Source organism: Terrapene carolina, unplaced genomic scaffold (genome assembly GCF_002925995.2).
Source record: "Terrapene carolina triunguis isolate 2854851 unplaced genomic scaffold, T_m_triunguis-2.0 Scaffold210, whole genome shotgun sequence".
Classification (NCBI taxonomy): Eukaryota; Metazoa; Chordata; order Testudines; family Emydidae; genus Terrapene; species Terrapene triunguis.
In genome coordinates this window covers 9,460,635-9,479,039 of record NW_020664561.1, presented here as the reverse complement: position 1 = coordinate 9,479,039, position 18,405 = coordinate 9,460,635, and positions in this window count along the sequence as shown.

The following is an 18,405-nucleotide window of genomic DNA, read 5'->3' as shown; positions in this document are numbered from 1 at the left end:
AGGTGAGTCAGGGGGTGGAGGTGACACTCCCTCCCTGGACCCAGCCGTGCAGAGCTGGCTCGAGCCCCACTGGCCCCTGCCCACCCAAAATAGAAGTCAAACTACACCTATGCCCAAGCCCCTCCCCTGGCCCAGAGCCCCTCCCCCCTCCGCTGGGACCTGGAGTTTTTATAGCATGTTGGGGTGGGAGGGCTCAGAAAGAAAAAGGTTGAGAACCCCTATTATAGAAGGCATGGCATTTCAGGCAGGGGAGTTGCTAAGCCTGTTGCACCCCAAACCACGGAGCCCCAAATGGTTTAGGGCCGGATCTTGCAGCAGCTTCATAACCCAGGAGGCCCACTGGTGTCAGTGGGGCTGAAGAATGCCTCCCGGAACCCCCCACCTCCCGGCATTGCACATTGCTATACCTCATGGTAGGATGCAACGCACTCCCCCACTTACAGCTGGCCAAGCTCCATTGGCCAGTGCATAACAGGGACGAAGCCATGGCTTTCACTGCCTCTGTGTCCCTCCCCAATTAGCTGGGGGCCAGGTGCCACCTGGGAACAGGGAGTCACTCTGCTCTCCCAAGCCCTGGAGCTGCTGTGTCACTTGGCTCATACCGAGGCCATGTGAAGAGGGAGAAGGCTCCTTTACGCTCTCGCTCCCAGCCCTGCTGGGCATACGTGCCAGACCAGAGAGAAGCCAGCTCTTGTGTAGCATGGCAAATGGTGATTCACAGAACCTCGAGTAGGTCCCCAATGAACTTACAGTGTAAGGGCCAAATCCTGAAGGTTTAGGGCCCAATCCTCTGAGACTTAAGACAAAGCTATAGGACAGTGGTTTAGTTATAGGAGGGGTGGGGAGGAGAATGAGGCAGGAAGGAAGTGGTTTTAAAGTGCATGTGGCCAACAAGAACCGAGAGCTCCTTCCAAGCCTAGGGGATGGCATGAGAGGAGAAAGAAAGCAGAGAATAAGAGGCAAAAGATAGGTGCACTAGGGAGAGAAGGCGCAGGAACTTATGAGAGCAGAGATGTAAGTGAGGACAAGGCTATGCCAGGGCTTGAGGGTGGGAAGGAACTGAAATGGGATGTGGTAAAAAGCACAGAAGCCCGTGAAGGGACCTAAGGCTTGATATGTGATCAGAGCTGGGGGGAGAAGATAGTGGCTTTGCCAGCAGCATGGTCCATTGAGTGGCAGGGGAGAGGCCTGGCAAGAGAAGACTGCAGTATTCATGGCAAGAGAGGCCCAAAGTGGGAACAAGGCCTTTGTGGAGTTTACAGAGACCCCGACACCATGGTGGAAGTGAGAACAAGACTGATTTCATTTCTGGTTTACACAGGCTTATACTTCCCTGCTCAATGTCCCCTAGTGGTTCTGTCTTTTCACAGCTAACCCCTTTCTGAAGAGGAAGGGTGATAAACCTTTATCCAAACTTTTCATAAAAAACAGCAAGATATAACAAAATAAAATTGCAATGCAAACAAAAATAAACAGCCCTAGATGGGGTAGACTGCTCAAACCTACAGCCTTGTGTCAGGGATTTATTCTGCCCTTTTATGACATTTGGTTAGTAGTCCTCTGACTTTCTTGGATTTTCAAGATCTTAAGTAATCCTCTAGGAATGTCTTTCTCTAGCAGGATACATCCTTGCAGGGAGAGGATCTGGGAGACATGCTGGCAGTTCTACATGGGCAGGCAGGGGGTTGTTCATAGGTTCTGTCTCGGTGTAGGGATCCGAGTGTATTGGTTCTTGGGGTCACTCAACAAAATGACACTGGTTCTGATGGATGAATCCTGCTAGCACACTAACAAAGTAGGATCAAGGGGTTCTGGCACATCCCTGCACTGACCCCTTTTCTGGAGAGTCTTTCATCCAAATGTAATCTCCTGGACTCAGTACTCTCAAGGATTGGACTCCATGGTGCCTGTCAAAGTCCCTCTTCTTGCAAGTTTTATATTGATCTTCCTTCTTCTGTAGTCTCAGGAAGTCAGGCCAACAAGGGTTAAGTTGGGAAGGGATGTCTGAGATCATGAACCACAGCTTCCTTCCCATCCCTAGCTCTGCAGGGCTGAAGCTGTTTGCTAGAGGTGTCGACCAGTGTGCTAAGAGAGTGAGATGAGGATCTGAGCATTTAGAAAGGAGTTGTTTTATAGTCTTTACTGTGCATTTTGCTTCCCTGTTACTCTGGGGGAACAGGGAGCTGGGTGTGATGTGATTGAAACTGTAGGTCTCTGAAACCTCTTAAAATGTTTCAGTAGTAAACTAGGGACCATTGTCAGACACTGCTTGCTTGGGGATCCCCAAACGGGCAACAATGGGTTTTATCTTCTCCACAACTGCACCTGATGTGTTGAGCAACTTGGCAACTTCAAGACATAAGTTACCAAAAGGTAGGCTGGATTATGCAGATGGAAAAGGTCAGCCTGTCTGGGAGAGGGTAGTAATGGTTCCAATGATTTGGTTCTCATGCAAACGCAAATATCACCTTTCCTGACTCTCTGTTGTGGTTGTTTGCTCAGCCTAGGCCATCAAACAGACTGTTTAGCTGTCTCCCAGCATATTGTAATTCCTTGGTGTCCCTCATGCAGTCTGTCAAGGATTTCCTTGCCTCTGGACTCCTGTAACAGCAGGCCATGGTGTGAATGAATGCACCCCTGTATTCACACTCTACAGACTCTTGAAATAATCTTTATACAAAATGTGCCTTGTGAGGTATCCTTTGCAACATTCCATGTAAGTTATAAACGTAAGCTGACATTAGGTCTGAAATGTGTTTTCCAGACAAGTCTGGGTAAACCAGCTTCTCAAAGGCAAAGGACAAGCTGATGCCTCTAGCAAAGTGTCAAAAAAGCTGATGGGCCATCACCTGTCAAGTGGCCAGGAACCGGACAGGAACAAACTGATCTGCATCTTAGCAAACAACAGCATGGAACCTCTTGCATCCCAGACTCCTGGCCTCTACCCTCAATGCAGGAATGAACTTTATGTAGGGGTAACCCTCAGGAAAGTGAGGGGCAAAACATCCCAAGTTCTCTCTCCCTATCCATCTCCCTCTCACTTAAGAAGACAAAAGAAACAGTTGTTGGACTTTGGGAGCTGATCCCAACCTGAAACTTGGTCAGCCCTGTTGCTGAGAGCATGTGGTAAGAATTTGATCTTGAACCAAGTCTAGTTTGTTAAGGTTTAGCCCTAGGAAGCGCTTTATCTTTATTTCTCTTGTAACCACTTCTAATTTCAGCACCTTGTACTTGTACTCACTTAACACCTATCTCCTTGTAGTTACATCAACTTGTTTTATTTTTTAATCAGAACTAATCCAGTGTTGTGAACAGTGTGGGTAACGCTATTTAAGGTAGCATACTGTTGCATATTGATCTCCTTAGAGAGGCAACAACCTAATATATCTGGACTGTTCAGGAGAGGACTGGACAGTGCAGAAAACAGGTTTCTGGGGCAAAATTCGGGACTGGGAGTGTGCTGGGGTCACCCTGCAAACAGTAACCAAAATTGCTGGGAGCCAGAGTGTGGCTGGTGTTTGCTAACAGGTGTTTGCTGGAGTCAGAGCTGCTGGCCCAGGGTTGTGGCCATACACAGACACTCAGGGGGCTACCTGCATGCTGCCAGGCTGTTTGTGAGTAACCCAGGTGGGAGCTACAACAGCTGTTTGCAAGGCTCCCAGATTGCAGGGCAGGGGTGACACATCTACCCTCTGGTCTGGCTTGAATCCCGGAATGTCATATTTGATTTATGGTAAGATCCCCCAAAACCACCCATGGGTGCATGGAGGTTTCTGACTTTGTCTGGGTTGTCCAACCCTCTCTGCAATGGGTCATGACTTAGCTCAGCATGTTATCTGCCTCTTGCATCTTTTTCAGTTCTTGTAGGCATTTTTCCTTGATTGGTAAAGTAATAAATACTGCATCTACAAAACCTTCCGTGAGCAGCTCCTATTATTAACTCTCTTGCTGTGACGTGTCTGGGATTGGGGCCCTGGAGAGCATATTATCTGTGGTGAGGTTCTTCCCCAGCATATGGGTAAAGACGCTCCCCAGGTTACACAAGACCTGATTTACGCAAATTCGCACTTACGGAAAACGTTCCATAAGCCAGAAATAGGATTTTCGAGTTGCAGAAATTTTTGCGTAACATACGGGTATACGTTTCCGACTTATGCAAAATTCGAGTTATGCAAGGCTTTCCGGAACAGAACGATTGTGTAAGTTGGGGGGCGTCTGGGATTGAAAACTGAACTTGCATGAGTCTCATTGGAAAATGTATCCAAGATGGTAACTGATCTAGTTTTTTTGAACCTATCAAAGCGACTAGTGGTTTATGATCAGTTTCCACATGAAATTTTATGCCCACAAGAAAGTCTCTGAACAGTTCACAAGCCCATGTAGTGGTTAGGGCTTCTTCTTCTATTTGCGTGTAGTGCTGCTCTGTACTGCTGATTGCTTGTGAGGCATATGCTACTGGACACTACAAAGAAGAAGACTGTTCCTGAAGTAGGACCGCCCCTTTCCCACAGGATGAGACATCAACTGAAACTGATGTGGTTTTATTTGGGTTATACAGGTCCAAACGAGGGGGACTGCTGAGGTCTTGTTTTGTTTCTCTGAATGGCTGCCTCTGTTTAGTTCCCCTAATACCAGGAATTTTGTGGGCTCAGAAGGTCTCACGATGGCTTTGTCTTCTCTGCTAGGTGAGGTAGGAATTTCACCAGGTGTGTTACCATACCCATGAGTCAACATGCCTCACTGACACTCTGAGGCTCCTTCTTGTGGGTAATTGCTTGCACTTTCTCTGGATCTGGTTTGATCCCTGTTCAATCAATAATCTGGCCTAGAAACTTAATTTTGTCTTTTGAGAATTCACACCTATCACTGAGTGTTATACCTGACTTCTCACGTCGCTTCAGGACTGCAAAGAGACATTGGTCATGTTGGGTTTGAGTTGATCTGTACATAACGATGTGGTCTGGAAATGACACCATCGGCTCCATGTATCTGAGCTCTGCTTTTCACCCTGGGCAGTAAAGGGACGGAGATTCATCTAGGTGTCGATGGAGCAAATGATTTGTATTTGGTATTCTCCCCCTAGTTTCCTCAGGCCATGGAACAATTTCAGGAACCCCGTCTTCATCTTAGGTTCTAGGTGCATGGTGACTGGTTCTATCCTTATTACTAGGCCTATGGCTGTGATTGTTGGGTAGCCCAGTAGAGCAGTTAAGCCAACTTCAATGTAGATCTCTTGGGACGTAGTCTGCTCTCCTGGTTTCAGAGTGGTCAAAATTTTTCCTTTCTCATTTAATGGGGACTGTCCTGGCCATTTTAATATCTTTTTTGGCTCTTGAGGTTTTGGTGCATTCATCCTCCTATAAGGTGATTCTGGAATCACTGTTACAGTACCTGTGTCTATTTTAAAGTCTATTTCATACTTCCCCTAGATGATTGTGGTGATCCGTGGTGGTTCGTTGTGTTTTTCTTCTGTCTCCAAGGTATGCAATCTCAGTATTATTTAGGTCTTCTTCAACTACGGCATTTAGACCAGTAGACTGCTGAATAATATTCTCTTTTTAGACACTTTGTGCATGTGGTGTCTCTTGCTGGACAAAGCCATTTGCTGTGTGGTGATCTGTCATACCATGGGCATGCTTTCATGCTCCTGTTGTATTTCTTTTTCTTTGCATTGCTCTTTCTGGATCCCTTTGTCTGCACTGGTTTTGGGGGGAGTATTGTTTCTAGGTATCTTGAGTTATTTTCCTCCCCATATCTATGGCTTCTACACTGGACCCTCCCTTTCCTTATTTTTGAGGAAAGTCTGTTGCTCCTTTACAAAATGACTTTGGAGGACTATGTTCTTGGCTATCTCTAGGGTGAGGTTAGGATTATTTTGGAGTCTATCGAATAGCTGGCTGTCCCTCAGCCCTTCAACGCCTGTCTCTGATAAATTCTTCACTCGTGTTCCCAGATCTGGACTAGGATCTACAGGGCTGTTGTGAATGAGTCATTGACTCCTCCTTCTCCTGCTTTTGTGGGTGGAAGCATGCTCTCTCAAAAATCCTATTGCAGCATGGCATGAAATACTTGTTCAGTTCTTCTTTAACTGTATTCAACTGTTTAATCTGAGCAGCTGTGAGGCTTCTGGAAAGGGTAATGTCCTCTGCTACAGGTCCCATTGTATAGAGCAGGGTATTAACTTGTTTCTCCTCTGATTGCTGATCTCAACCAAAAGCCAGACAAAATCTCTGGAAGCTGCTTACCCAGAGTGACCATCCCTCAAGGTGCTTTTTATGGAAACAAACAGGTGTTATTGTGGGGCTCGGCTTAGCTTCATTATTTCATATTCTTTTATCACTCCCTGTTACAGCTCTGGGCTCTCTGTGTTTTTCAGAACTTCTCTTCTTGTTTTGCTGCTAGCTCTGTGCAGCTTTCCTGTCTGGGCTGGAGGATTTGTGACGGGTTCGGTCACGGAGATCTCCTTGGGACTGTCACCTGACATGCTGAAATTACCTCTGAGCCCGTTTTCCCTGATGGCTTGGGACTCTAGAACCCTGCCTTGTTGAGCCAGACACACTAGGCTGCTGCAACACAGACCCAGGTCTGAATCATGCCCCCAATGCTGCAGACTTTATCTGAAAACCACTCAGCAGGTTACCTATCTCCAGCACCCAGACACCCAGTTCCCAATGGGATCCAAACTCCAAATAAATCTATTTTACTCTGTATAAAGCTTATACAGGATAAACTCATAAATTGTCGTCCCTCTATAACACTGACAGAGAGATATGCACAGCTGTTTGCTCCCCCAGGTATTAATCACTTACTCTGGGTTAATTAATAAACAAAAGTGATTTTATTAAGTATAAAAAGTAGGATTTAAGTGGTTTCAAGTAATAACAGACAGAACAAAGTAAGTTACCAGCAAAATAAAACAAAACACGCAAGTCTAAGCCTAATACATTAAGAAACTGAATACAGGTAAATCTCACCCTCAGAGATGTTCCAATAAGCTTCTTTCACAGACTAGACTCCTTCTTAGTCTGGGCCCAATCCTTATCCCTGGTACAGTCCTTGTTAGTTCCAACTCAGGTGGTAACTAGGGGATTTCTCATGACTGGCAGCCCCCTTTGTTCTGTTCCACCCCTTTTTATAGCTTTGGCACAAGGCGGGAATCTTTTGTCTCTCTGGGTCGCCACCCCTCCTTCTAAATGGAAAAGCATCAGATTTAAGATGGATTCCAGTACCAGGTGACATGGTCACATGTCCTGTGAGACCCCAAGCCTCCATTCTTCCCGGCCTGACTCACAGGAACACAGGAAGGCTTGCAAGTAAACAGAGCCATTTACAACCAATTGTCCTAGTCAATGGGAGCCATCAAGATTCTAAACCACCATTAATGGCCCACACTTTGCATAATTACAATAGGACTTCAGAGTTATACTTCATATTTCTAGTTTTAAATACAAGAATAATACATACATACGAATAGGATGAACACACTCAGTAGATTATAAGCTTTGTAATGATACCTTACAAGAGACCTTTTGCATGAAGCATATTCCAGTTACATTATATTCACACTCATTAGCATATTTCCATAAAACATATGGAGTGCAACGTCACATGCTTGTCTGTTTTTCTTTCTCCCTCCCTCCCTTTTGCATGGATGCTGTGTGATCTTTTATGTCTCTATTCTAGCCTGTTCTGACACAATGTGGACTTTACAGAAACTCAGGGCGCCGTGGTGGAAGTGAACACAAGACTGGCTGTATTTCCTGTTAACGCAGGCTGTGTGACCCTCACGGCTCTATTTTTTTACAACCAACACTGCAGGCTTTAGAAATGGGAAGGACAGATTTTGCTAATATCACAGAGGAAGAATGGCCAGGACTCAGTGAGGACCCAGGCATGGAGCAGAAAGATAGTGACAGGTATTGAAATGACACCATAGTTGAAAGCCTGGTAGCATGGTAGAGCTGGCAATGGTGGCAGAGAAAGGAGCAGAAAGGGGAGGGTTAGGAGTAAGAGAAGCTCTGTTTAGAAAGACTGAGTTTGTGATGGTGGTGGGATATCTGCAGGAGATGTCTAAGGGCTTGTCTACACTAGAAAATTAAGTTGACGTAAGTTAAGTCGACCTACAGCCACCGCAGTAATTAAATCTGCTGTAGTGTCCACACTATGCTGCTTCTGTTGGTGGTGCGCATCCACACCAGGAGCGCTTGCACCGACTTAAGTGGGGCTCCAGCTGTCAGCCTTCGGGCAACGGGGCTCCGGCTGTCACCCCAGGGCACCAATGTAAGCAACGCAGTGTCTACACTGACACTGCACTGACCTAACTATGTCAACCTAAGCGCTATGCCTCTCACGGAGGTGGAGTTATGAGGTCAAAGTAGCAGACGAGTCAAATTGGCAGGAGGAACATTGTAGTATAGACACTTACAGAGTTAGGTTGACGTGAGCTGCCTTACATTGACCTTATTCTGTAGCACAAACCAGGCCTGAGAGAAAGCTGGAGATGTACAATGACACAGGTTGGGGGAGAGAGGCAGGTTTGGCAATCATCCACAGAGAGGTGGTAGATGAGTAAGCTGAGAGTACACACGGAGACAAAAAGGAACTAAGGACAGAACCTTGAGAGATGTCAACTGCTCTGAGGATGGGGGAAATGAGGATAAATGGCTAGTCATGATTCCGAAATGGTTTTAGATGTTCAGTGTGCAGCCAGGTGAAACAGACTCAATATTTTATAGTTCATCAAACTAATGGCTCATCTAACCTTTACCACCAAATACTTCAGGAGTCCCAAATGTACATGCTAAATGCCATGGTGGGCAGGCCTTTTTTTTACAGTGTTTCACTTAGGGTGGGGGAAAGATTATGCACAAAGAAGCCTATTTTCCCATCATTTTTGTGGGCCTCCGTTGTGTTCCAAAACAGGGCTTTCTTTCTGGCAGCCGGCAGTTCTTCCTGCTCGATCCTGCAGCGAAGTCATAAATTCTGACTGAGAACCATGCGTTTACAACATTACGGTCTGTTGCCGCAGAGCTGATTTTGATACCCTGCATTATGACTGGACCTTTAACTGAATAGGAACAGCAGATAGGTTGTGAGCTAGGGAGCAAAGAGCTAGAAGAATTAGCAAATATGGCGATGGAGATAGCCTGCCTGTTGGAACATGTGGTGCAGCATGCTTCCTTTGGATCTCCTGATCTCTAGGGAGGTGAGGTCAGCAATATGGGATGAGAAGGAGGCAGAGAAAAGAAGACTTAAGGGAAGGGGAGAGAAGATGGTGTGAGATTCCTTTTCGTAGCCAGAGCTCAGAGAAACATCATTTCAATTCAAATACAATTTTGATTCCACTTTATTTCTGACTGCGTTGGGTGTGCATGCTGAGAGCATTCAAGCATTTGCACTTTGCTCGTGCAAATACCCAGCACAAGTGACTTTTTAGCTTGAATAGTCACCCAAAGTGAACTGTGAATGTCAGCCCATCAGGGAATGGAAGCCATGCCGAAGAGATGGCTCCTGGAAGAGGCTGGCTGAGGCTGTGCCTGACTTTCCCAAACCTCCTCATCCCATGACAGTTTGACATCTCTAACACAGTGGCCCAGAGCCCTTTCTGCCCTGCAATGCTCACAGGCAATCTCGGCGAACATCCTGGACCTGTTCTTTGGGCTGGAAGTAAAAACAGGGAAAATAAATGCTGACTGAAACCTCTTTTAGGTGGAAATCTGCTGAGATCTGACTTTCCGGAAAGATTCACCAGCTATAAATACCATGAGAGCAGCTTTCTTACTGTTTTGGCACTTTGAACATATTTGCCCTTCTATTGTGCCTTCCAGCTGAGCATCTCAAAGCACTTTGCAAGATTGATGAATTATGCCTCATGACCTCCCCAGGAAGAAACTAAATGTTAGCCCCATTATACAGAAGGGGAAATTGAGGCACGGAAAGGGTGAAGAGACTTGCCCAAGATCATGCAGGAATCTGTTGACAGAGTGAGTAATGGAATCCACATCTCCTGGCTCCCCATCCTGTGTTTGAATCATAAGATTGTCTTTGGCTCCTATCCACGACATGGGAGGGAAGGGGGTTAAACATAAAAAGTTAACTCAGCTGATTCGTCCATCTGGAAAAGATTTGGTTTGAGTGGTGTGAAGGTTCAGGTTGGTTTTCATGTATCCAAATCTCCTTTCTCTAACCAGCGTGGCCTAGTAGCTAGGGGACCAGACAGGAATTTACGAGATGGGGGGGGTCTATTCCTGATGCTGCTGCTAGGTGACCTTGGAAGGGACTTCCTGTACCTCAGTTTTCCCATCTGTAAAATGGGGGTGATGAAACTGACCTCCTTTGTAAAGGGCTTTGAGATCTACTGATCTCTAACCAGAGCTGTTTCATTGTTTGTATCCAATTGAGTTCTTGGTAATGTGGTCTCATGCACTGGATTTTATAGGGATTTAGGGTTGTGTGTGCTCTTTAATATTAATCAAGATTATTATTTTTTGGTGCTGAATTTATGAGATGAGGCAGTGTTTGGAAATGGTGCTCTGTAGGAATTAATTCAGTTTTAATCAGTTGACGTAATGATGTGATAAAAATGATCTTTCTGAACTGAGGTTAACCAGCACTTGAACGCCCCTTTCAACCCAAGTTATTTCAAGAGGGGGATTTTTATAGAAATACTGTTAGAGATGTTATTTAATCATGTATTTGTTTTCACTGTGTACACAGTTTTCAATGGGCTTCTCAGAATTTAATGCAGAGATGTTGTATTTATTTATTACTATTTATGGTGAAGTTAGTACCGCTGAAAGATGCCAGATTGATAGGCTTGGAGGCTGCAGTAATATTTTCAGACCATCTGGGTTCAGTCGCAAGGAGCAGGACTAACACAGCCCAGTGTAACTTAAAAAGGAGGCACTGCTGTTCACCCCAGTAGCCTCTGTTCTCCCTCTTCTCAGTAGCCTCAACGTGCTACAGCACATTGGTGAGTTGATGAGGCAAGCGTGGGTTCTGAGGGTGGCAATTCTACAGTCACATGGGGCCAGATTCTCAGGTGTAAACTGGCATTGCTCCATTGATTTCAAGCTGAGGAACTGTCCCTTAAACCAGTCTCTGCCACTGGGAGGTGTGTTTGCAGCATATGTAGACATACCGCTATCTTTACCTACATCCATATCTAGCGAGTGCAAAGCTAGCTCAAGTAACAATAGCCGTGAAGCCATGGCTGCATGTTACGCAAGCTAGCTTTGTAGATCAAAGCTAGCTCACGTATGTCTACACATGCTACAGTCACACCTCCTGATTGCAGCATAGGCAGACCCTGAGACAAAGTTGTTTGGAGTTCCCCTTGGTCATAAGATATCTGCATCTGCCCTAGTTATAAATTTGAAGCAACAGTTCTCACTGCAAATGCCAAATTTTTGCAGTGATTGGGGAGGGGAAGTGGTGAGGCAGGTGGGATATCCAGAGTTCATTTTCAGGTGGACAGGTGCAAATAGATTTGGTGTCCAGGATCAGGTTGAGTTGTTCGTTGGGGAATTGTGGGCAGGTTTGGCAGCTGGGAGGTTGGATTAAGTTGCATGTGGGTTCACCAGCTGGAAGGAGATTCAGGTAAGTCATTAACATTCAAATGTGCTGTATGCAAACAGGCTGTGAAGGTGTACACCATCTGTCAGTCAGAGTTGATTTTTTGCTTAAATAAATAAATGTACAATCTGGAGGGTACCAATGGTTTCCCCCATAAATTTAGCCTTTACTATGTGCAACCAGTTACCATTGCAAATTAGAGACACGGCTAAACCCAACATCTTCATCTGAATCATCCCCTAAACTCCAGATCCAAATCTGAATTTTGAATTGACCTCTATTTCTATAAGGGACTGACGCCAGATCCAAACCTCCCAGAATATGGAGATGTCAGAAATCCAGATCTGAATCCAAATTTTGTGGTTCAGGCCCATCAAGATGGGGCCATTCCAAAAGGGGGAGATGGGCTTATGCACTATAGTGTCAAATGCCAAAAGGGACTAAATTCTCATTCAAGAATAAAATATGAAATCCACTCATGAGCTGCAGCCAATAGTCATGGGGATCACATGATGCATTTGTTGCTTCTTTCATACACAGAAACTGCCACCCAGCAAAAAAAATCTTTCCCCCAACAATTTCTATCCAATTGCTAATGCTTCCTTGGTGCCTCTGGGGAAGGATCCTTCCCCAAGGACAAGTAAAATTTCTTCTCCATCGTAGTATTGATGATGTGTATTTTGGTAGTGCCTAATGGCCCCCAGTAAGGATTGGAGCCCCATTGTGCTAGGCCCTTTGCAAACAGAGAAAACTGTCCTTGCACCAGAAAGCTTACAGTGTAAAAGACTAGACCAGGGGTCAGCAACCTTTCAGAAGTGGTGTGCCGAGTCTTCATTTATTCACTCTAATTTAAGGTTTCGCATGCCAGTAATACATTTTAACATTTTTAGAAGGTCTCTCTCTATAAGTCTATATTATATAACTAAATTATTGTTGTATGTAAAGTAAATAATAACACAGCAAGGTGAGTGGGTCAGGCGGCTGGTATCCCAGGCTGGCAGCGGGCTGAGTGGGGCTGGTGGCCAGGACCCCATCTGGCACAGGGCCGGTGGCCGGAACCCCAGATCGGCTGCGGGCTGAGCGGGGCCGGTGGCTAGGACCCTGGCTGGCAGGGGGCTGGTGGCCGGAACCCCAGACTGGCTGCGGCCTGAGCGGGGCTGGCGGCCGGTATCCCAGGCCGGCAGTGGGCTGAGCAGGGCCAGCAGCCAGGACCCCTTCCGTCCGCCGGCTCCTGCCAGCCGGGGTCCCGGCCACCGGCCCTGTTCAGCCCGCTGCCAGCCTGGAGTTCCGTTCATCCAGCCAGCAGCGGGCTGAGTGGGGCCAGCGGACAGAACCCCAGACCGGCAGCGGGTTGAGCGGCTCAGCCCACTGACAGTCTGGGGTTCCATCCGCCAGCTCCTGCCAGCCGGGGTCCCGGCCGCTGGCCCCGCTCAGCCCGTTGCAGGCTGAGGGTTCTGTTCATCCAGGCTGGCAGCAGGCTGAGTGGGGCCGGCAGCCGGGACCCCGGCTGGCAGCAGAGTGCCACTAAAAATCGGCTCGCCTTTGGTACACATGCTGCAGGTTGCTGACCCCTGGAGTAGACAGACAAACAGATATGGAACAGAAGCAAAAAAGCAATTCAACCAACATGTGGTGTGAAGCCTTCAGTCCAGAATGGAGAGGAAAAATCATCCACTGCCCAAATTTTGGAAAGGGCTTTAAGGCCAGATCCTCAACAGTGCCTAAATCCCATTGGAATCAATGGGAGTTAGGTGCCTAAATACCTTTGAGGATCTAAGCCTTAGCTTCTATACAGGAGGGGGAGGGGCAATCTTGTGGACCCAGGTATTGGGATGGGTTGTTGCCATCTTTTAAAATGATTGAAAAATTCCTGTTTTCTTACGAGATGCTTGATTTTACTTTACTGAAATGATGCATGCCAGAGCCCTGATCCTGCAAACACGCCCCTTTTATTTCACTCCCATTAGTAATCCTACTCATTTCAATAGGGCAACTCATAATGATTATGATTTGCATTGCAATAGCCTCTAGAAACCCCAACCAACCTCAGAGCCCCATTGTGCTGGGTACCCTGCAAACACAATGAGAGATAGTCCCTGCTCCAAAGAGCTTAACCCCAGATTTTTAAAGGTATCACTTATCACTCTCCATCTGTACAGGACACAAGAAGTTATGCATATTTAGAGCACTACAGACAATGCATCTCTCATTGTCAGACAGATCCAGAGCCTGCAGCCTCCCCGGTCGTAGGGAAACGGCAGCACGTGCACTGTCTGTGTTCATTTTTCGGTTATGTCTCATTTTAGTGAGCAAAGCATATGTCTCAAGATGCTAAATTACCCCCTCGATTGGTGTGTAACTAATGTAATTAAGCTACATTTAAGAGCTCTCCAAGGTGCGCCCTTTTCAATGTAGCGTTTCACATTTTGTTCTTGCTTAACCATTATGCACCAGAGGCCTTTTACTACTGGAGGATGTGTCCAAATCAGAGGGTGTAAAACAAAGTTTCCATTGCATTCTACTGAAATCCCTGTTGCCAGGAGCTCGTGATGTGGCTGGCGGGATTTTTGCCGAGGGGCTATCCCCACTGGGCAACAGAGAAACAGAAGGCTAGAATAATGTCCTGCTTTAACAATGTCCCCCGAGCAGTGATCTAGGCAGCAGGCAGCAGTGTTCCGCTGCAGAAAAGCCAGTGGAATGTACCTGGCGGACCAGCAAGTTTCAACAAGTTAGCGCAGGCAGATTATGGAAGCTGTTCTACTGAGCTCATGGAGCCCATTTAGACTCCCAAACAGAAGGTAATGAATTATTTGCAGTCTGCAATCATCTGTGTATAATGGAAATTGCCCACTCATAGGGGACACCGACCAGATCTATTCAAAGGCTGCCAAACATCCAGATTAGATCCCTGCCGTCTGCAGAGAAGTATGGGCGTGTATCCAAATCTTCCCTTTTTACAGCGTGATCGTTTATATTGATTCTCTATTATTTATTTGTATTATGGTGATTCCTAGAGGCCACAATGAAAAGATGGTCCCTGCCCCCAAAGGGCTTGCTAAGTATCCAACAACAGGTACAACAAGCAGATGGGGAGAGTGCAAGGTATGACTGTGATTGTTATAACAAGCAGCACTCACATGACTATATGACTCCAGACCTGTCCATTCCAAGGATCCAAAGGCATTTTTCACCGACAGATTTTCAAAGGGCCTCAGCATGAGCTACGCAGACATGCTCAGCACCTCAATACCCTTGAACTTCAGGGGGAGCTGCAGGTGTTCCATACCACCCAGGAGGCACTCAGCACTTCTCAGGATCAGGCCCAGAATTTGAGCCTGCAAATTTACGGACTCCAAGATTGAATGTGTCCCCGCTTGCCTGGGACACCAGCTCCCTTCATGTGCAATGCTGCCTAGCAGGGACATGTGAGATGGAACCCACTGCAGGCTGAACTGGAAGGAGACTGCTCACAAGTTCTCCCGAAGAGTCCTTCCCTGGATTCTGCTTCCCTCCTTGGTCCAACAGGGCCTGGATTGGTTAGCTTTCTGGCCATACTGCAGTGCTCCACTAGGCATTTGGGGACAGAGGGCTGAATGACGGGGTAAGGAAATGGGACCAATGTGATGACTGTGATTAGAGTGGTAGGTAACCATAAATACTCCACTGCTGGGGGAGGAGTTTATTATATGGTGTTTAGAATTAAATGTCTGTTGAAACGTGGTAAACGTGCCCAAAGCAGAGGACAGGCACTTGAAAGACTCCAAAGCAACTCAAATGATATTTCGGCACAGGATAGCCCCACATCAGGAAAGCAGCCCTACTCAGGCCAGCACTTAAGTACATGCTTAATTTTAAGCACTAGCATAAGTTGCATTGAAGTCAGCAAGACTTAACCACGTGCTTAACTTTAAGTGCTGTCCTGAACTGGGGGGCAGCGTGGGGATTTTTGTGCACACAGAGTGATTGCATGGACACATTTGGCGATCACTCTAGAAAACTTGGCCTTCGCTTGAAATCTTCCCGCCAGAGGCTCAACGCAGGAATTAATGGATAACCAATGTGCTGGGTGGTGGTTTACAGTCCGTGTTATACAAGAGGACAAACTAGATGACCAGAATGGTCTCTTCTGGCCTTAAAGAATCTATAACTCTAAAAATACGGACGGTGGTTTCAGATTCCAGATCTGGATCAGAATGTCCCAGCCTTCGTCAGTGAGTGAAGTCAGACTGGAAAAACCTCAAACTGTGGGAGGCTTCCCACAGCCCTTTGGATAAAATTTTCAGATGTGCCTGAAGTGAGACAGGACCAGACATGCCTAACCCATGAAAAAAACACAGAAATTGGGATTGTTTTTAGCTTAATTGGCTTGTGAGTTGCTTGTTGGCTAGTTTATGGCTTGTAGCTTGTTTGGCTTGTTGCTTGTTGTAGCTTCTTGCTTCTTTTTTTTGATTGGCTCCCGGCAAGCGGGGGCAAGCAGGGTCAAGGGGGGGGAGAGAGTCAGGGGTGCACAGTGGGCCCAGCATGGTCCCAGACTGCACGCTGGGCAGATCTAGTCACATTGAGTGTTGGGGTTCTTAGGGATTGGCTTGTTTTGGCCTTGTTTTGAAATGGGATTAGCTTGATTTTTGGCTCATTGTGAAAGTCGGGATGCTTATTTACCACGTGAAAGTTGGCAACTGTGGTTAGGACCCTAAATTTCTAAAGAGGCTCCTTGAAGTCAAAATCCCATTGACTTGCAATGAGACACTTAGGCTCCTAACTCACTTTTGAAAATGGGACTTAGGCACTTTTGAATATTTTACCCTTTGGATCAGTCCCTTTGCATGGTTTCAAAATACAGATCCAAATTTTACAGCTCAGACCCACCTATAACACTGTATACATCACAGTTCTGAAATGCAGCCACCTCTGAAGCAGAGCCCAAAATTATTTTAGCAGCTCACTAGAACAGTTCAAGAGGAACAAGACCTCTATCTGAAACCATGTAGCGAATAATACAAGGGAGGGAGACCACCTCTGTGAAACAGCCAGTTCCCATCAGTCCCCCTGTGTGATTGTTTCAGACAGATTTGGATGTGTTTTATTTTTAAAGCCCATTCCAGGCATCAGTACAGAAAGCCAGACATTAAAATTAATTAACTTTTTAATGGATTGCCAAATGAGCGCATGAAGGAAATGTGACGGATGTGTAATGTATTTAGAACTCAGTAAAGCCTCGCACAAGCTTCCTTGAATAATTCATTCCTAGGGGCTGTGGATGAGCCCTCTCCCATGGACTGAAAACTGGCTGGACCACCACAGATGCAGGGTAATGATGAAGAGCAAAGCAGCAGGTGAGGGGGGCTGGCTGGTGGGGTGCCACCGCAGGGAAGGCTGGCAGGCTCCGTTTTATTTAACATCGTCATTAATGAGAGGGCAGGAAGGCGGTGAACAGGGCCTGTCTGAAGTGCTGCACAGCTGATGCTATATTGGGAGGTGTTGCAAAAACGGGTGAGGATAGAGGAATAATAGAAAGGGGCTAGAAATATAAAGAGGAAATAATGCAGCGAGATTCCATCTGTAAAATAGAAGCTAAATACAGGGGGAAATAATCCAAGGGCAAGGCTGTGATCTCGCTACTCACTTAGGAAGTGGCTGCTCACATGAGTAGTCCCCATTGAAGTCAGTGGAAGTGCTCAGCCAGGGGGGTGACAATCTAGGCCCACTATTCATTAAGAGGCAGATATATGCAGCAAGATTGAGTCAATAAAGCACAGCCCTGAGCAAGGGGTGCTGGGGAACTGCGCCAACTCAGGGGCGCTCTAGGCAGTACAGGTGTTGGCCAAGCCCCCCTAGAGGCAACCCCTCCTTGTCCTTTTTGGGGAGCATCCATGGGGCATGCCCCTAAGGTTCTTCCCCCCTATGCCCACACAAGGAATGTCATAATCTAGACCTTGGAAAGTAGTAATGTGGCAGCTACTTGTGGATGATAGTGGGCAGCAAATTGGATTCCACTGTGAGATGGTGTCCAAACTCATGCCCTTTGGAGCATCATATTAGGGATGGCTTATCATCAGAGTCTAGGGTCCAAATCCTTTCACATTGGTGGGGAAGATCAGTTCAGATCTCCAGATGCAAACCAATTCCTTCTGCTTTTCATTTCAGTTTCGGGTCAGAGCCAAACTCAGAAGTCACCTCTTTACTGATTCAGGGTGTGATGTGGTGAAATCATAAACTGCTTGGATGAGATTTCCCTCCTCCTCCCCCCCGTGAACTGTAATCTCACTAGGACAGTTCTTGAGCTAGCAGCACTGCCGAATCTGGCTCCAAACATTCACCCACTCCGTGAGAGTACTCCGAGGCACCACACCACAGAGCAGGGAGATGGCTTCTCTTCTGGATCCAACACCAGTGACAGCACGCTTCTAGACTCAGTTCTCCCCTGACGCGAGCTCTGCTCAGCACAGGGAAGGAAGTTATGGGTTGCTCTAGTCTAATCAGGGCCGGCTCCAAGTTTTTTGCCGCCCCAAGCAAAAAAAATTTCCCATGCCCCCCGGCCCCACCCAAACTCCGCCCCTTCCCCGCCCCATTTCAACCCCTTCCCCAAATCCCAGGCCCTGCCTCCTCCCCCGGGCGCGCCGCATTTCCCCTCCTATCCCTCCCTCCCAGGCTTGCCGCAAAACAGCTGATTCACGCGGCAAGCCTGGGAGGGAGGGGGGAGAAGTGGAGTGGAGTGGCTGCACGCTCGGGGAAGCAGGCAGCAGTGGAGCGGAGGTGAGCTGGGGGGGAGCGGTTCCTCTGCCCCCCCCCAGGGTTACTTCCTGCGGCCCTCCCCGCGCCCCCCCACCGCCA